The sequence below is a fragment of the Kryptolebias marmoratus genome, linkage group LG23 (assembly GCF_001649575.2).
Source record: "Kryptolebias marmoratus isolate JLee-2015 linkage group LG23, ASM164957v2, whole genome shotgun sequence".
Classification (NCBI taxonomy): Eukaryota; Metazoa; Chordata; class Actinopteri; order Cyprinodontiformes; family Rivulidae; genus Kryptolebias; species Kryptolebias marmoratus.
Window position 1 is genome coordinate 9,357,118 of NC_051452.1, and position 18,527 is coordinate 9,375,644.

Genomic DNA, 18,527 nt, shown 5'->3' on the forward strand with positions numbered 1-18,527 from the left:
ATATAAACACAGAGACACGTTAGTCACAGTCTGTGAGAGTCGCGTGCAGTCTGTGCAGCCGTCTGGTGGGAACACGCAGCGCAGTGGCAGGGCCGGAAAGTGGGGGGGCCAATGGCCCCCTGGCCCCAGTGGTTCCGGCGCCTATGCCTCAAGTGCTCATGCTTTCTGCAGACGTTTTTACATCCTGTTCTTCAGTTTTTCTGACAGGCTTGCTTGAAATGTTCTCAATCAGCTCATTACTCAAACCAGTAAACAGTATTTACTTCATACATCCTGTTCTTCAACCACTTACTGCACTTTCTATGTGCAGCATTTTTTCCTTTAACTTATGTTTTGAGTAATGTTTGACGTTTACACTTTCTTAATCAGTTTTTTTTTTTTAAAGGTCTTTATTTTCCCTTGCTAGTCAGTTTTTGATTGCCACTAAGTGCTTTCAGGTTTTTTTTTTTCCAACATAATTAACCTCTGGATATTTAAACTCATATCTGCCTTGTGATGTTTTGCATCTCTCGTATCAACAATTAGTTTTTTGATTACTAATTTAACTTGCTATTTTAATATTGTACCACAGACGTAAATGCATAGAGCTTTTTAAAAGAGGTCCTTTAAGGCCAGTTTCCATTGTCACAACATGAACATAAAAAGCCCTGTGCCTTAAGAGAGCTCGCCATTTCCTGCAAACACAAACAGCCTAATTATACATATTACCATGACATTGTTTCCACCATTTATTGTAGTACACACATTCATGTTCTCATTATAGTCACGGTAATTTTAATTTAGCTTTATATCCAGAAAAACTTTTAATTTATAACAAAATATCTGCAAAACTGGTACATTTCCAGTGGTGTTACACTTCTAATGTCCTTTTTATACTTTCATCTGTTCAGCAAAATATCTAATAAATCAGTGTGATTTTAATGAAAGGTTCATAAAGCAATGGTTTCTTCAATTATTGCATTTTTGAGGTCAAACTGACTTAAGATGGCCGCCACAGCTGATCAGCCTTAGCAAACACAAACCCAACTCAGTCAAGTTTGCAGATATTGAGCTAAAGTTTGGTGTGGTAGTAGCTGAAAATCTTCCCCATCACACACCCTGAGGATTTAACCAAAACTGCTATAATTCTGTTATTAAAGGTGGTGGACCATGGAAGCCTGTAATTTAAGGTTTTGCTAAAACAAACTGCAGCCTCACTAAAAGTTTGGCAAGTTGTAATGCTAATAATTTTAGGTTTTGCTTTCATTATTAAAGGCCTGTTTTAACTAACATGTTCTAAAATAAAAAGGGAAGCATTCTGTGCTTTACTGGTGGACTTAGTGGATGATGCAAAGCCCATTTATATAGTCTGCTAAAATATCTGAAGTTTTTAAGATCAGAGCCGTGTTTTTCCTCAGTAAGTCAATTCCTTGTTCCCTCCTGGGATTCAGTCATTCAGCTTCTCCTCTCGTTTCTTTTCTACTTTCTGTCTATATACCTGATAAAAACCCCAAACAGATGCTAGAGTGAAAGCGGTGCATAAAATAGCAGAAAATGAGCTCAGAACTCTTTTCACCGGGGACAAAATAAAGAATCTGTTGATTTTCATGAAATGAAAGGTTGAAGTGACTCATTTGAGCTAATCAAACACATGAATGGAAAGGTGATTGCGCGTAAAGTGTTTTCAGTAATGGTCAATAAGGATGCAGCTTTAAGGTTGAGTGTCCAAATCCAGCCTTAGGTTATTGTTAAAAATCTTCCTCCCCACAACGAGCTGAGAAAGATCAAACAGAATCCTAAAACAATCAAGTGTATTATTTCTCCCTCGCAGTTCATATTTTCCTCACATGTGGTTTGTAGCAATGGAAAGTTATAAATGAGTACATCTTTTAGTTTTAAGGTTTTATATATTGCTGTTTCTCAGATGTACTCAGACACATTGGTGGAGGAAATCAAATAATTTGAGAAATCAAACACTTTAGCCGTTCCACCTGGACAGGACAACATCGTGTCCTGCAAAAACCGCCCAGGAATGACTCGGAGAATTTAACAAAAGATGTTTCTCTGTCCTCTAACATCTTCAGATACCAGCCTGATGGTATCTGTCATCTCTGAAAAGGCAGGCCCACTTCACAAAGACCTCAACAAACAGGTTCAGGAAACGAGTGCGAATGAATAAATAAAAAGAACCGTAATCAAACAGTTAGAGAGGACATGGAGGTAGTTGGACAAAGGACGCAGAAGACAGAGTTAGATGGAGGATGACTCGCTGTGGAGACACCTGAAAATGGAACAGCCGAAAGAGAATTTAGAAAAATTCACGTTTTTGTTCTTCTGTACAGGATGAGGCAGGATACAACTGTACAAACACAGAAAAGCACAGGAACTGTCAGACACAAAACCAATTAAATAACAACAAAAAAACGCTAAATTAAATTAGTCACAAAGAAATTAGTAAGCCCTTTGGCTCATTATTTGTTTCACAAATATAAGTTATTAAATTTAATTAGACAATTAAAGTTGTTTGCTGTGTTTGTACTACGCTGAACGTGGTTCTTTATAGATGTTGTTTTTATTTTGCTCCTTTTTTCTTTGTTTTTAGCATAAACAATGTTCAAATCTGCATCAAGATCGTAATATATATACTTTTAATTTTCTCTTTACCTCCTGCTGTGAGCATGAATTTAGTCCTCTGAACTCCTACGACTCGCCATGAAATTATGTTGCCCAGAAGTAAATGTTTAGTGCATTTTCAACCAAAAAAATATGTAAAAAGGAGAATAAAATCAGATAATAAAGGTAGTGATTTGGATAAAGATTCTGTCATTAAAGGCAGATGTCTGAACCTTTAATTTATTCTCAGTGTGGACACTTATTGATTTAAACTGTGATATTCTAAACCTTATTTAAGTATCTTTGTAGTTTTGCTTCCTTAAATCCCTTAGTCTTTGTATTGAGCTGCTCTTTAGGTATTTAAATTGCATATAAATCTTTTCGCTGCATAGTTACAAAATAAGGAAGGTGATAACTTAAAAGGCAGTCCACTAATGTGAGGCTTTACTTGAACCCATATTGCAAATGAGTCCTGTTAAGAACATCCAGTCTCGCCTGATGACGGCGGTGAAAGCCAATCATTCATTTTCAGATCTTTGACCGCGCTGTTATGTCTAACCTTTCCTGTTCCAACGAGTGGAAACCACAAATCAGGCTAGTTTTTTTTTTTTTCTTCCCAAACAGATACATATACATAAATCCGATGCCTAACTTTACAAATGTCAAGGCCACAAAGACACAAACAGCAACCCCCCTTCATAATTTCTTATAAAAACATTAATTATGTCCTACACATTTCATCAGCTCTACCACTTTGCGTGCGTCTCGAATGGAAACAAACTCCGAGAAGACGGCGGGGTTGCTTCCCATTAACGTCCCCCAGTTCTGTTAGCGGTCTGCTCTAAAGCAGTGATCCATGACACGAATGATTCATGAGAGCATGACATGTAATGTTTTATATCGCCGCAATCAAACTTTTATAAATGTCACCCCCCCAAAAAAAAGGGGGGGGGGGGACAAAGGGAGTGCTGGGCAGGGCAGCGCTATAAATAGATGTTGATACGGGAGTAAAAGCTCTGTTTGGGTTCTTGATCGGCAGTTTTCATTCGTCCTATTCTGGGTAGAGTAACGCGAGACGTCCCCTGGTGTCACATTGGGTCGTGTTAAACTCAAACTAAGTATGTGAACAAAAAAGGGAAGAATTATTAGAAATATTTGGGTTTTCCTGATTGGTTTCTGCGTTTAAAGTGGCTCGAAATAAACAAATAACACCTCCTGAGCAACCTTTCCTCACCATATATTTTCCTTTTAAACTTTTAAAGTTTGTTCATGTAGGAGAAATTACAACAGCAAAGGGTTGGTGTAAATTCTTAATCCTCCTGGACGTGGTAATCCTAACGGGTTGAATCGAAGGAAGCGTGTTTTTATTCTTAAAGATATTTTGCTTCTCGGCTAAGAAAGCTCCTGGGTTGAGAAACTAAATGCTTTTTTTTTTTAAATGGGGGAAAAAAAGTCCATTTGCCTTTGATTCACCTCAATGGGATGGAAGGAAATGAACAATAAATAACAAATGCCAGCAATACGTTTTAGAAACTAACATTTCTCGAATCTTCAAACTATTTTTTTTTTCCTGCACTCCATGGATGAGTCATAAGATTACTTATTAAACTTTATTTGGTTCGGGAAACTCAAACTTTACTCGTTTGGGTTTTGAGTACAAATTCTGTTTTTCAATTTGTCATCAACATTTAAAGAGAAATAAATATCCATATAGGCTAAAAAAACAAACAAAGCTTGAGCAGCAGCTATATCATCAGATTTGTTTATTTGTGAATAAGTTTAATGTGAACAGCTGAATGTACATCCTGTTTGTAATAATTAAAAAAAAAAGGTTCATTTGAGAGTTGAGTCACAGATGGACTTTAAGAGCCTTTTTGAAATGTAGAGCTTTAATTGCCACCATTTCTAACCAGAAAATATGTTCACGTCTCGGTAAAATCTCTTAAGGCAGATGTATTATCTTCTGACCAAAAATAGAAAAGAAATATGGATTAAATATTTGCTCTGGTGCAGATTAGAAAACACTTCTGCCAAAAATAATAATAAAAAAACTGATTTTCACCCCAATTGTCCCAAAATGTACATATTTTATTGGTTCCAACCAAACGTGCTGATATAGATTTGATCCTAATATTATTATTCTGCATTTTCAACATTTATTTGAAGGTCCTGCTAATATACTTATGTTTTAAACTCTCAGGTTGAATTTAATAGTTTCTGTGTATTATATTTAATTTGAAGTTGCGTTATGCAATCTGTGGATGATGCATAGTTTAAAAATAAATTAATCTACTTTCCCGTTGTTTAAAATTAGTGTCATCTGTGCTTCCTTTCAGGTAACTATGGTAATTACAAGCCTTATTTTACCCAGGGGGGAAAAAAAAACAACAACAAACATTTAGATGTTTCCTAAAAGATTTAAAAGCATCTATTTGAAGCAGAATGACATTAACTGTGTTTAAAAGCTGTTTTCATGCACAAGCACATGGAACCATGATTTATTTCGTAATTACAGTTGTTGTGAAGTCTATATTAGGAAAAAAACATTCAAATTTTACTGAACACGGCTCAGGAAATCAAAATAATCAAAATCAAATCAACGTTTTTAACATCGAGTGATGCAGAACAGAGATCGTGGCTACGGTGAGTCTGAAAGTAGGATGAATTTCTTCTCCAATGGTGACACGAGATGACTATTCAGGGGTTTGAAGTTTTATTTATTTCAGCCTGGATGAAACTTGACTAGCTAAGCACCAACAGCAGAGCTATTTATTTGATGTGGTAGCCCTGAAGGCATAAAACCAAACAGCGTTGCAACAAAACACAATAACTTTTCATTAAACGCAGCAAAAACCAAAAATAGTCACGAATGAAGCGGAAAACAAATTTCCAAGTACCAAAACATTTGGGAGAAGACGGTGACAGAGCTGAGAAGAGTGGGTTTGATGCTACAGAACAGCAATCAAAAGAAAAGAAACAAAATTTTTAAAAACAAAAAGAACAATTAAGGAAGGAAATCAGATCATCATCGCTACAAAAAAAAGAACCAAAATTTCACAATAAAAGTAAAGGCAGAACAGCTCTGAGTTAGTCGGTTATAAATAGGTTAATTTATAGCTTTTCTGAAAAAATATGCAGCAAAACCTTGTGAAATTCACCCAGTTTTAAGCTGTAAAAAACCCCAAGAAGGCTAAATGTTACAATCTGGGTGTGAAAACAGTTTGTGGCTCATGTTTCACACACCAGAAATGAAACGCTTGTCTAATTTTCATAATGTGGAATCAGTGGAAGGAAGCCAGGGTTTGACTTTTATAAATTCTCGCTTCTGTAAGCAGTGTGGTCTCACCCACACTAACTAATACCTCTTTAATAATTCAGAGACCTGAGCCAGTGAAACCAGCTGAAATATTAATGAAATAACACAAGTTTCTATATTCGAGTAATTAGCTTGAGTCCTACCGACTCTCCAGAGTGGTTTCCACAGTCAGAGGTTGAATCCAACCTCTCTGAGCGTTTGGGATTTTTAAGATATTTAAGAGCGAAGAAGCAATGCATTCAGCTGCGGCAATGCATCACACTGAGAATGAACCTTTGGCTTACTTTAATTTATAAACCAAAAACCTAATCCCTTGCTATTTTCTTTACAACACTTGCGAGAAATAAACAAGTTCCAGGAGAAATAAACAGATTCGAAAGGAAAAAAAAACAGATTCCGTGAATCTGGTACATTTATTCTCTAGCTGTCACAGTTCACTTAGGAGACCAAATTAAAAAAAAGTTTTGTTTCTGTAGCACGTATTTATTTGTCTTCATTTTCTGAGAGTTATTTGGCAGCAGTTTCATTAAAACCCAGGGATGTTTTATGTTTTATCTCCGACTCATTTGATCTGGATTTCTGTAAAAAGGTTACAAAAAAACTAATCTTACCCGTGTAGCACATTTCAATAAGAGTATCCATTTTTTTTTTAATGACTAATAGCTGCTAATGCAGTTGTAAACACTGAATGAACCATTAAACAGCAGCGCATTAAATAATAAAAGGGAAATGCTGACTCGTTTTAGGGACGTGCAATTTAAGCAAAAACACTCGTCAAATTTGCTAAAAAAAATAGTTTAAATATTTGAAATGAGGCAGCCATCATAAAGCGTGCTAATCTGAGCTCACGATTTTTTGATTTCACAGCCGCCGCAGTTTCCTGTTTTTGCTGAAAAATGGCCGCGTCCACGTTGTTGAATCAAAGGTTATTTTATTTTACTCATGCCAAATCCTTCAGCTGAGAACCCCTCTGAAACAAACATGTCCTGCTGCTAATCCTGCTAGTTAGGAATCTGTTTTCTGCACATATTCTGGCAGAAAACTTGAGCCCACCCACTACCATAGTTTTTATTTTAATCCTTTCAAAATAAACTACGATAGGACTCGTCGAGTTGTTTCGGTTTTTTCTTGTTTTGAAGGCTGAGTGGGTTCACGTCACTATCAGGGACTCCTTTTTTTAAGACTCCAGTGATGGCAGTGTTAATTCTTTGAAATCGCCCATTTTGAATATTCGAAACACTTCCCATCCCTACCTTGTTTCTTGCCAGATAGTGAGCCAGCATTTATCTGTTCTCTCTATTCTTGTTGTTCATAATTTTGATTTTAAATATCAAACATTTGTTGGTAAGTTACCTGAATGTAAGCACAATGAACATTTGTTGATGCAAAGGTTTTGTTTCGGCGTATAAAGTTAAAGTAAGCTGAGCGAGTCAACCTCAGTTTGCAGAAACAGTTTAATTCTGAACAGACTGATGAAGAACAACCAGACTGAGAACGGTAAACATGTAATGCAAATTTAATGTTGTTATAAAATGTCTGCATGCTGCATGTTTGAAACTTCTGAGACTGGAGTCGTTTCAGAACAGCAGTGCTCCACTTTGGTGTTGGCCCTGCTTGGATTATCTATCCTATCAGAATTAAAACTCAATTTCCCCAAAACGATTTATTCAAGACTCTATCTAAAGCAGGTAAGATGCTGAACACTCATAACTCTGTACCCCACTAGAAAAATCCCTGACAGTTCAGGGTCACCCTGGTTGACTTTTGACTACTGGGGGAAAAATGGGCAAATACGACACAAACCACACTTTTTTTTTTACATTTTTTACTTTTTTTTTCCCCCTCAAAAAACTGCATTATTCAAACGGTGTTTTTTTGTTTGACATGAACTGACAGTCCAGTAGAGGTCACCTTTAGAGAGACTCCTCAACCAGCCTGTGGACTCCCCACTGGGCTGCACAGCATCCAGCCACCCTTGAACTGACTGCAAATGTCAAACTGCGGTTAAAAGATAAATAAATAATAAAAATAAAAAAAAAATCAGAAAATGGGGCCTCCTCTCTTCTCTGAGGATGATTAGAAGTTGGTGAAGCTGGGAATCCTCAGACCTATCCTGCAGATGATTAACTCTTTTGAACATCAGTTGTTTTTTGATAAGCCGTCTATTGCTGAGTCCTGGGGAAAAAAAAACCTAGCTTCGGGGAGCGTCAGTCATTTGACAAGTGCTGATCCTCCTCCTCCTAAGCGGATTCAGGGAATGTTTTGACGTCCTGCCATCCTCGGTCAGTGATAAGGTTGACCCGGTCATCTCGCAGCAGGCGTCTTCACAACACTGTCTTTAGAGAATAAGACAACAGCCTCGGTCCTAACTGGGCTCCCTTCCTCTGACTATCTCTCGGCTGCAACTGGACGACAAAAGAAAGCATAATTTAACAGCTGGCGAGAATATTTAAACAGAAACAGTTTGCCTTTTATTTGTAAGAATGTGTACCAGCTTCTTGTGATGGATGAGAATAAAAAGCCAGAGAAAAAGCACACTGTGACGCTCTGAGACAAACAATATTTGAGCTGAGCCTGCCGTAAACAGCTGCAGCTTAACAACTCGCAGCTTCTCCCCCCCCCCGTTTCCTTCTATTCAGTTTTCATCAGCGTTTATTCATTTAAAAAGTTCTGCAGCTGACGCCGTTTGAGGTGTCAAACTGATGGCCGCCTTCCAGCGCTGTGAGCGTCTCCGCCACGATCGCTGCAGTTTACAGGAGCTTTGTCTGTGTTGGCCGATTACAGTGCATGTTCCTTTACGTTTGGAGTTTTATTTAGTTCAAAGCTGAAAAACGCAGGTTTTCATGCTCGGCAGCAGGTCCACCGAGAGGCAGACGCTGGCAATGGACTCTGGTTGTCTCTGAAATCAGTTCTTCACAAAGAAACGTGTCGCTTGCTTCCATTATTGCGTACAGGAGCGTCAAATTTGTTCACTTTTGACCACAAGACCACCTTTTTTTTATGTGGAGCAGAAGGAGTTTTGTTTGTTTAGCAGCAACATAGTCACGAGTTTGAACAGTATAAAATGCAACCTTTTTGAAGAAACTTGAACAAGTCGAAACGACAACAACCCTTTTGGAATAATACACCATCAGGTTAACTGAGTGATTCCATTTTTAATAGGTCAGTCTCTTATTTTTATAGCCTGCCACCAAAGGTGAAGGCAGAGCGATAATGTTTTTGCCTGTGTGTGTTCGAATGTCTGTACTGATCAACCGTTGGAGTTGGTCCCATTCAAGATGGCAACCATCGCAATCACAAAACTAGATATTGAGCTAAATCCAGATATACTTAAGAAATTTTTACCTTAAATATTGGCAAAAATTGTTGTCAACCCTCTTTGTTAGCAAAATATCAAATTAATGGACGAATTTCTTTTCGCTTTTGTTTTTAGTAAACCCAATTCAAGATGTCCGCTGCAGCTATATGGCTTTAGCCTAATAAAAAATGGATATAGCTCAGGGAATTTTACAAATTGAGTTAAAATCTGGTACCTTTTGGTGATTCAGATCGCACAATTTTTTTATTTTATTGACTCTTTTGGCCTTGGTGGAGGTTTGCGTTTGTTCTTCTGGTAAACTTGACTTAAATTTTATGTTTGTTTAAAAGAATAACATTAATTTACAGTTAAACAAACCCAGTTATCTGAGACATTGACAGTATTTAAGTAAGTGTTTTTTGGCTGTCCTCAAATTTAAAAAATGGCTTCCAAACGGCACATAATTCAGGTACGTTTGTCTAACTTTATTCTTCTTGGCTCATTTTTATTTTCTAACTTGTGTAAAAATGACAAATTCTTTTAAGTTGAGTTTCTGCAGACAGTCCCTGAAGTTTGAGAAATAATGCCACTTCAAATCTAGGAAATACCTTGAATGTGTTCCTATAAAAACAGTGTAAATACTTGCACTTGGTGGTTGTGATTACAGTAAAGTGACCTGATAAATGAGGTAAATTTCACAGAAAGCCCGTGTCCTTGGTGGGCGCAGCATGTCTTAGTCTTTCACCGTGCTGATTGATAGTGGCGGACATTAATTCCACGGCAAATGATGCTATTATTCAGGGGCTCAAATTGAATTACTTCATCCATTGGATCTGCTTAACATTTTCCCCATGGAGAGTTTAGTAAATAGTGTAATCTCCCCTACTTACTCGCAAGGCGTGTTTGTCATGCCGTGTCTCGCTCTCCGTGGATGTTTTGATGGCAACATTTTTTTGAATTTATTTGTCGTTTTCTGCAAAAACAGTTATTGCGTAAAAACCGTGCTTGTTTAAATAAAAATGTAACCCCTTTTCAAAAGATCTGAATCCTCTCTTTACAGCAAACATTTCATCTATTCAAATCCAAGCACCATAATCAGCGATATGATATTAAATTACAACTAATTAATTCCCACTCGAGGAAGAACCGGTGGGACGTAAACAGTCGTACGAATGAGGGAGTTTCAAGGTTCTGCATCAGATTGTGTTCATTTTAATATAAACGTGGCGGACTGATAAAATCTAAAGAAGAATTACTTTAACCCTTTATATACGTTGGTTAAATGAAAACATTACAAAATAGATTAAATTGTCCTTTCACGTCTGTTTTTGGGTTGCTTTAAAGGAAATGGACGAGTAACATCTTTTAATATCATTAGTTTTCTTTTATTGGCTGGTTTTAATTTAAACTGTGGGTGGATGCCTCCCTCCCCGACTAGTTAATCATCTAAACAAATAAAACCAGAAAAATACTGATTTTTAAACAACTACTTCAAAGGAAGCTGAAGGACTTATTTAAAACGTAAAAGAATGATCATTTTATTGATGCTATTTCATTTTTAGCTTAAACTAAACGAAAAGGGAAATGTTTAGGTGTGATAAATTCCCATATAGTGTTTGTAGTAACATTATATAGTTTTACACCAGAGTAAAAACACTCAGCTGCTGTCTCTCAGCACATTCATTTAGGTTCAGTTTTTTTGCCAACTCATCTTTGTTGGGCAGTATAATACAATTTACAAAAACATAATGTGTTTTAACTTGTAAAGCCACAATTATCTGCAGAGGAAAACATTTTAAAATATTGTGACAGATCAATTATTTGAGTTCCTTGACGATCTCGTGCAGTTTGTGGCACGAAGCATCTTTCTGTCCTTGTTTTGAAGAAGACTGGATGTTTAGCTGTAGAAAGGCAGCCTCGTTTAATGAGCGGGACCAAACAATGTGGGGGAAAAAACGTGTAGAAGTGTCACCAAGTGTGGTCAAGTTGCTGCGTGGGCCTGAATTACAAGTTTTAACATGCGTAATTGGTAGAGGTGTTGAAGAGCTAAGGGTGGTTAGAACTGTTTATTTTACACCATTCCTAATTTGTAACCCAAACTCAGGCATGAAAACTCCTGTTTCTTTTATTTTTTGTTTCCTTTTTTATTAGCATTAAGCAAAAAATGTAACATGAAAGTCTAATTCAGTTATTAAAGACAGAGCATCTGTTTGCATGTTGTTGTTTTTTTCTTTTTATAATAGTTGCAATGTCCAAAGGTAACCAGGTCAAGATCTGGTCCACGTGGTTTTATAAACTCCATCCATTTCTGCTAACGTGAGATAAACGGCTCCTCCTTTAATTTACCTCTGCAGTTATTTTCTCCATCCCGTACGTCCAACACATCTTCAACGTTGGGCTCTCCAGTGACTGCCATGTTTTTGTGAGGACCTTTTGGCCTGCCACTAACAGAATACCAAACAAATATTTGTCTCTCTTTGGCCATCCCTCAGGCACGAGTCCAAAAAAATAAAATTTTACTTTCCGGAGACGGTTGACTTCCAAAGATTTCATGTGTTGCATTGGTTGCATGGTTATCCCTCCAGTGAGTTTTAATTACCTGACAGTCCCAAAAAGCATAAAAAGGATTTGCATTCATATTCCTAGTTATTCCAACAAGATGGAGTTACCTTTTTATAGTGGGATTGTTGGTAAGGTGTAATAAAATCTTTATCAGGCTGCTACATTTCCATTTATACTCCCAGATTATCCGTTCTTTCCCCGTTATGATTATTTCTCCCTCCGTTTCCCATTTTTCTGTTACATATGAAAGCTCTTGTTTCTTGTAGCTACGCAGTTAAAAGGTTATATTTTGTGCTGTTGGAGCAAATAATACTGCTGTAATCAATGTGCTATTTTAAATGGATAAAACATTAAAATCTTAACAAAAGACCTTTCTTTTTTAATGAACTGTATTTTAATGAATTGAATTAGCTTTCACATCTACGCTAACAAACCGTAAGAATTTATTAAAAGACATAACAGCAAGTCCAGAATAAATGGAAAAATAAACATTTGTTACAACATTATTTTAGTTTTGATTGTTGAAATTAGATTTCCTAAATGAATGCATATTTGGCTGACTCCAAAAGGTTATTAGTTGTATATTGAATGATTAGTGTTATTAAAATCCATCCAGTGGTTCATAAAAATATTTAACTAACAGGGTTGGCTTCAACACTTAATGCTGAAGTTTTAAGTAAGGATTTTGTACAATGTGTAGCATTTGGAGTAGTTGACTCTGAGCTACAGCTACATCAAATTTTAGTAAAATTTACTAAATTATAGCCATCCTGAATCAGCTTGACTCCCAAATCCAGTTGTAGATTTACATATGAATATTTCCAGAATGTTTTATAAAAATGCAGCCAGTTAAGATATTTTTCTAACAGGCAGAAAGAATCTACTATAAACCATCTGAGAAATGATTGATTTGTTAGCCCTCATAATATGTTTTGGGGATCAGTCTCAGCTACAACCACACCAAATTCTACATCAGTATGTGACCTGTGGAGGTAAAATGGGTCTGAATGAAGAAAGGCTGCAGCTCAAAATAATAAAAATATTGATATTTGAGTAAAAATGAGTCCATCGACTTCCGGTTATGGCGGCCACGTAAGAAGACGTGCAGAACTTCGCTCCGCTGCTTGCTGCGCTTAATAGGGGAAAATAGCAGCTGTCCACGAAAAATTTATGTAAGGAAAAGGATATAATGCCTAACTCGACTAAACAACTCAAAGGGAAAAGAGAGGCAACCAAGCAAACAAAGCTTTTCGACCACAACCTCCGTGGTGAAGCTCGCAAAACCAACAAAAACATGGCCGAGCAAGAAGAAAGGAGTGACTCAGAAAATAGTAAGTCTGACCAAATTTTGGGCGCGCTCGATTCATTGAAAAGCGAGTTCTCCTCGAAACTCGATGGTCTGCTGGTGACACTGCAAGATATGAAACAGGAGATGAAAGACTATAATGAACGTATGTCGCGAGCAGAGGACCGTATTTCCTCCGCGAAAGACGGAGTGGCTAACCTACATGCTAGCGTGAGCGCCCTACAGGCTAAAAATAAGTCGATGGAAGATAAACTCATTGACTTGGAAACAAGGTCTCGCTTGAATAACTTAAGGCTAGTAAACTTGCCAGAAGGGGCCGAGGGTTCAGATTTATGTGCTTTTTTGGAAAAGTGGATACCCGAAGCACTGGGGAGTGAGAAGCTGCAGACCTCTCTGAGCTTGGAAAGAGCGCACAGATTAGGCCCGAGAAAGGACGGCGCCTCCCGACCCAGAGCCTTGATAATGAAGTTTCTTAACTTCCGAGAGAAACAAGCCGTCATCCGTGTAGCACGGGAAAAAAAGGATATCTTCTATAAAGATCAACGGATCCGCTTCTACCCCGACCTGGCCACCGAGCTCCACCAACGGAGGAAAAAGTTTGACTCGATCCGGGAGGTGCTGCGCAATCTGAACATCCGCAATGGAATAACTCACCCGGCAACGCTCCTAGTGACTTACGAAAACGAGACACTGGCATTCAAAACACCAGCAGAAGCAAGTGAGTTTATCAAAAAACTCCAGAGGGCTCCAGACGCACAAAGCACTAAGTAATGCCTCAGACGGTATGCGAACTTAATTAGGTCTGTTACATGTTTATGTCTCTAATATGCTGCATATTTGGGTTCCTAACTTAGGTATCAATAAGCATTTAAATGTGAAGAGTAACTTAAAATGCTATTCAATATTAGTGTGCAGGAATCTTTATTGTGTCTAGCAGCAGCGGAAGCACTTTTTTGCAGAATAAGCTAAACGTGGTTCAGCTGATCCTCAGTACTTGTGGATTGGCTAGTGGCAATAACGGGAGTCACAATGGATGTGGGCGGGGCCCCACCTGTTTGGGGAAGGGATTTGGAGGTGGGGAGGGGGTTATGTTTTCTATGTTCTCTATGTTGGATGTATGTTCTATCATCCGGTTTTGTTGTGTCTCACATTTTTACAATGCTAAACATCCCACTACTTTTGCTGATGTATGTCTCAAATTGTAAAATGTAACTTTATTTCATGGAACTGCAGAGGGCTCCAACGCCTTCAAAAAGTCAAACAGGTCATGAATAGACTGAAAGAAATGGAGTCTAAAATTGTATTCCTCCAGGAAACGCATCTTCTTGATGAAGATAATTTGAATGTGAGGAGGAGATGGAGGGGCAATATATATACAGCACCGTTCACGTCTCATTCTAGAGGAGTTATGACACTAATACATGAATCGGTACCATTACAAATTGAAAACGTTATTAAAGACAAAAGAGGAAGATACCTAATACTTCAAGGCTCCCTAATGTCGGAAACTTTAATTTTAACTAATATATATGGCCCTAATGTGGATGATAGTAAATTTTACGATGATTTACTCCTCACTTTGTCTACGTTTAAAGGATCCCACATAATGGGGGGGGACTTTAATTGTACACTACACCCGAGCATGGACAGATCAATGGGAATTGATCAATCGCATAACAACTGTAGAACTGCAATTTATAGAATGATGAAGGAGCTGAAGTTGATGGACATATGGAGGGAGAAAAATCCAGCTAGCAAAACATACTCCTGTTATTCAAGTTCTTTCAAAACCTACTCCAGAATAGATTTCTTCTTAATTTCTACAGAGTTGCAGTTTAGAATCCAAGATTGCTTCTATGATAACATTGTAATTTCTGACCACGCCCCATGTTGCTTGATTTACAGAGATGACCAATTAAAAAGAGATCCACCGAGATGGCAGTTCCAGCATAAATGGTTACAAGGTGAAAACTTTGTGAAATACTTAGGGAAACAAATAGACAAATTTTTTCAACTTAATACTACAGAAACGACAGCATGCACAAAATGGGAAGCTTTTAAGGCCTATATCAGAGGTCACATTATTAGTTACACAGCGTCTAAAACAAAACAAACTGAAAAAACTCGGACACAATTGGAAGATAAAATAAGGTTAATCCAAGGTAAAGGAAATAGAGGAGATAAACAATTAGAAAAGGAACTAGTGGCTTTGAGAGCAGAATATGACAAATACTCAGCCTCAAGGGCGGCATCAAGTTTGTTGCGACTCAGGCAAACATTTTATGAACAGGGCAATAAAGCAGGCAAGTTACTGGCATGGCAAATAAAACAATTAGAAACTAAACAACCAATTACATCTATTATAGCAAATGGACAAATTTTACAGGATCCTCAAGAAATTAATGTAGCCTTTAAGAACTACTACGAAGAATTGTATAAGGCACAAACAAGCATTAAATCGGAAGACATAAATCAATTCCTAACAAATTTAAATATACCAAAATTTTCAGAGGAAGACAAGGAAAACTTGGATCTAGAAATAACGAAAGAAGAGCTAGGGCAAGCCATTAACGATATGAAATCAGGGAAAAGAGCAGGACCAGATGGTCTCCCAATAGATTTATATAAAACGTTTAAAGATAGACTTTTGACCCCACTATTAGATATGTTTCAAGAAGTTTTCCATTCAAACTATTTCCCCCCCTCAATGAACGCTGCCATGGTTATCCTTTTGCCAAAGCCGGGCAGATCTCCAAACAAATGTGAGAATTTTAGGCCCATTAGTTTACTAAACTCAGATCTAAAAATAATTTCCAAGCTGCTAGCACGACGTTTACAAAAGGTGCTCCCAAAATCAATTGATCGAGATCAAAATGGATTCATTTCGGGGAGGCAGGGATTTCATAATGTGAGGCGAGTACTAAACATAATTCATTATAATAGAGGTACCTCAGATTCAGCTCTTCTATCACTAGATGCCGAAAAGGCTTTTGATAGGGTTCACTGGGAATATCTTTTTCAAGTTATGGAAAAATTTGACTGTCGTAATAATTTTGTAAAATGGGTGAAAATATTATACAACAATCCCTCAGCTGAGATAATAACTAACAAGAATATATCTAGATCGATAAAAATCAATAGGGGCTGCAGACAGGGTTGCCCATTGTCGCCTTTATTATTCACTCTGGCAATAGAGCCATTTGCTATTGCCATTCGCTCACACCCACATCTAAGTGGAATCACTGTCGGACCTACAGAACATAGGATTTCCTTGTTCGCGGACGATGTGATCCTTTTCATATCAAAACTAAATCAGTCAATACAAATTATTTTGGAAATAATTAAATCATTTAGTGAGATATCTGGATACAAGATAAACAAAACCAAATCTTCAATTCTTTTATTAAATGCAAATGAAAAAATTAACCCAATATCAAGTATAGTACAGTTTAAGATGGTAAAAGAGTTTAAATATTTGGGGATACACATCTCGTCAGATCTGGAATGGGTAGCTGCGACCAACTACAATCTCATATTAAATGAAGTAGACAATTCATTTGAAAGATGGATGTCTTTACCAATGTCTATGATTGGGAGAATAAATACAATAAAAATGAATATATTGCCCAAGTTACTTTACGTATTTCAGAATGTTGCTCTCCCGCCTCCTCCTGAATTCTTCTCCCAAATAAAGAAGAAGATGTTACGTTTTTTGTGGAACAACAGGAAATCCAGACTCCGTTTGTCTTTACTATATCTTCCTTATGACCGTGGAGGCTTGAACTGCCCGAATTTTCATTTGTATTACTATGCTGTGCAGTTGAGATCTATGATGTTTTATTACAGTGATCAATCGCCGCACTGGGTTGACATGGAGACTCAGGATTTAAAAGTGACTCTCCCTTCATACTTCTATTCAGATTCAATATCAAAGCTTTTGAAACATTCTAAAAATCCATTCCTTAAAAACATGATAGGCGTGTGGAGAGATGTAAAAAAAATTTTTAATGAGCCACACTGTTTGTCTCTGTTCAGCCCAGTGTGGGGTAACCAATTTTTTGTACCCGGCAGAGCTGACTTAACCTTTAAAGCATGGAAAAACAAAGGACTCCAGATGATTCGGGATCTTTATGTATCAGATTCAGACATACTAATGAGTTTTCAAGATCTGCAACAAAAATTCCACCTAGATAAGAAACATTTCTTTAAATACCTTCAACTCAGAAATTTCATAAGAACGAGTCAGAATAATGTGGTGGCTAAACCTGCCAAATCAGCTTTAGAAAAAATGTTAACAGGGGATAGTTTAAAGGCAGGCATTATATCAGAGTTTTATCATTCACTGATGTTGCATGTATCTGAGGGATCTCATGACAGACTTAAAGCTTGGAAGGACGATTTACAGCTGGAGTTATCTGAGGAAGAGTGGCAAACAGCATGCAAACGGGCCCATACCAGCTCTATCAACACTGCGCTTAAAATGATCCAATTTAAATGGTTAATGCGGGTTTATATAACACCAGTGGACCTCAACAGATATAATGGGGAAATATCTGATGTATGTCCAAAGTGTACAGGGGATAGAGGAACTTGGATTCATTGTGTGTGGTACTGTAGGAGTATTATAATGTTTTGGAAAGAGGTAAAAGATGCAATTGAGAAAATAATTTCCAAACAAATAATTATGGATCCGAAGCTGTTTGTGTTTGGACTATGCCCAGTAAGACATAACTATACTAAAAACGAACAAACTTTTATAAACTTAGGTCTGCTTAATGCAAAAAGATGTATATCACTTTCCTGGGGGAAGACCCATAGACCAACTATAAACCTGTGGTTACAGCAGATGACATCTACCCTCCCTCTGGAAAAGATTACATATGTATTAAAGGGTAAACAGAATATGTTTGAATTCATATGGAATCCCTTTATTAGGTATGTCCAACATCTGAACTTCAAGGAGGACGGCGCAAATGACTGAAGACTAGGTTCACTGCAGTTCCCAAAGACAATTCTATTAAAGGGCATACACTGCTGAAGTAAATATCTCAGTACACGGATGAGGCGTAGATTATGCGAAGGGTTACATTGGAACTAAGAATGTGAGAGACATGTTGTTGTTTTTGTTTTGTGTTGTGTATTTCATTGTGACTTGAACCAAACTATTATTAATACTGGCATTTTTTTTTTGTTAAATGTTCAAGCGGTTTGTCTTAACTGTTAAAATTCTAATAAAGACATTTTGGGGGAAAAAAAAAATGAGTCCATCAAGACGCAATCTAGTGATTCCAGTAAATAAAATGGCAAATTTTTCTTATCTACCTTTAAAATATTATTTTCTAACAGGTATGTCTTCAGAAATAATCCTGTGTCTTGCAAACCTTATAGTTTCTTTTGAAATTGACCATTTTATTCTGCCAGCTTCCGTAGCACAGAGAAATCCCTTCGTATAA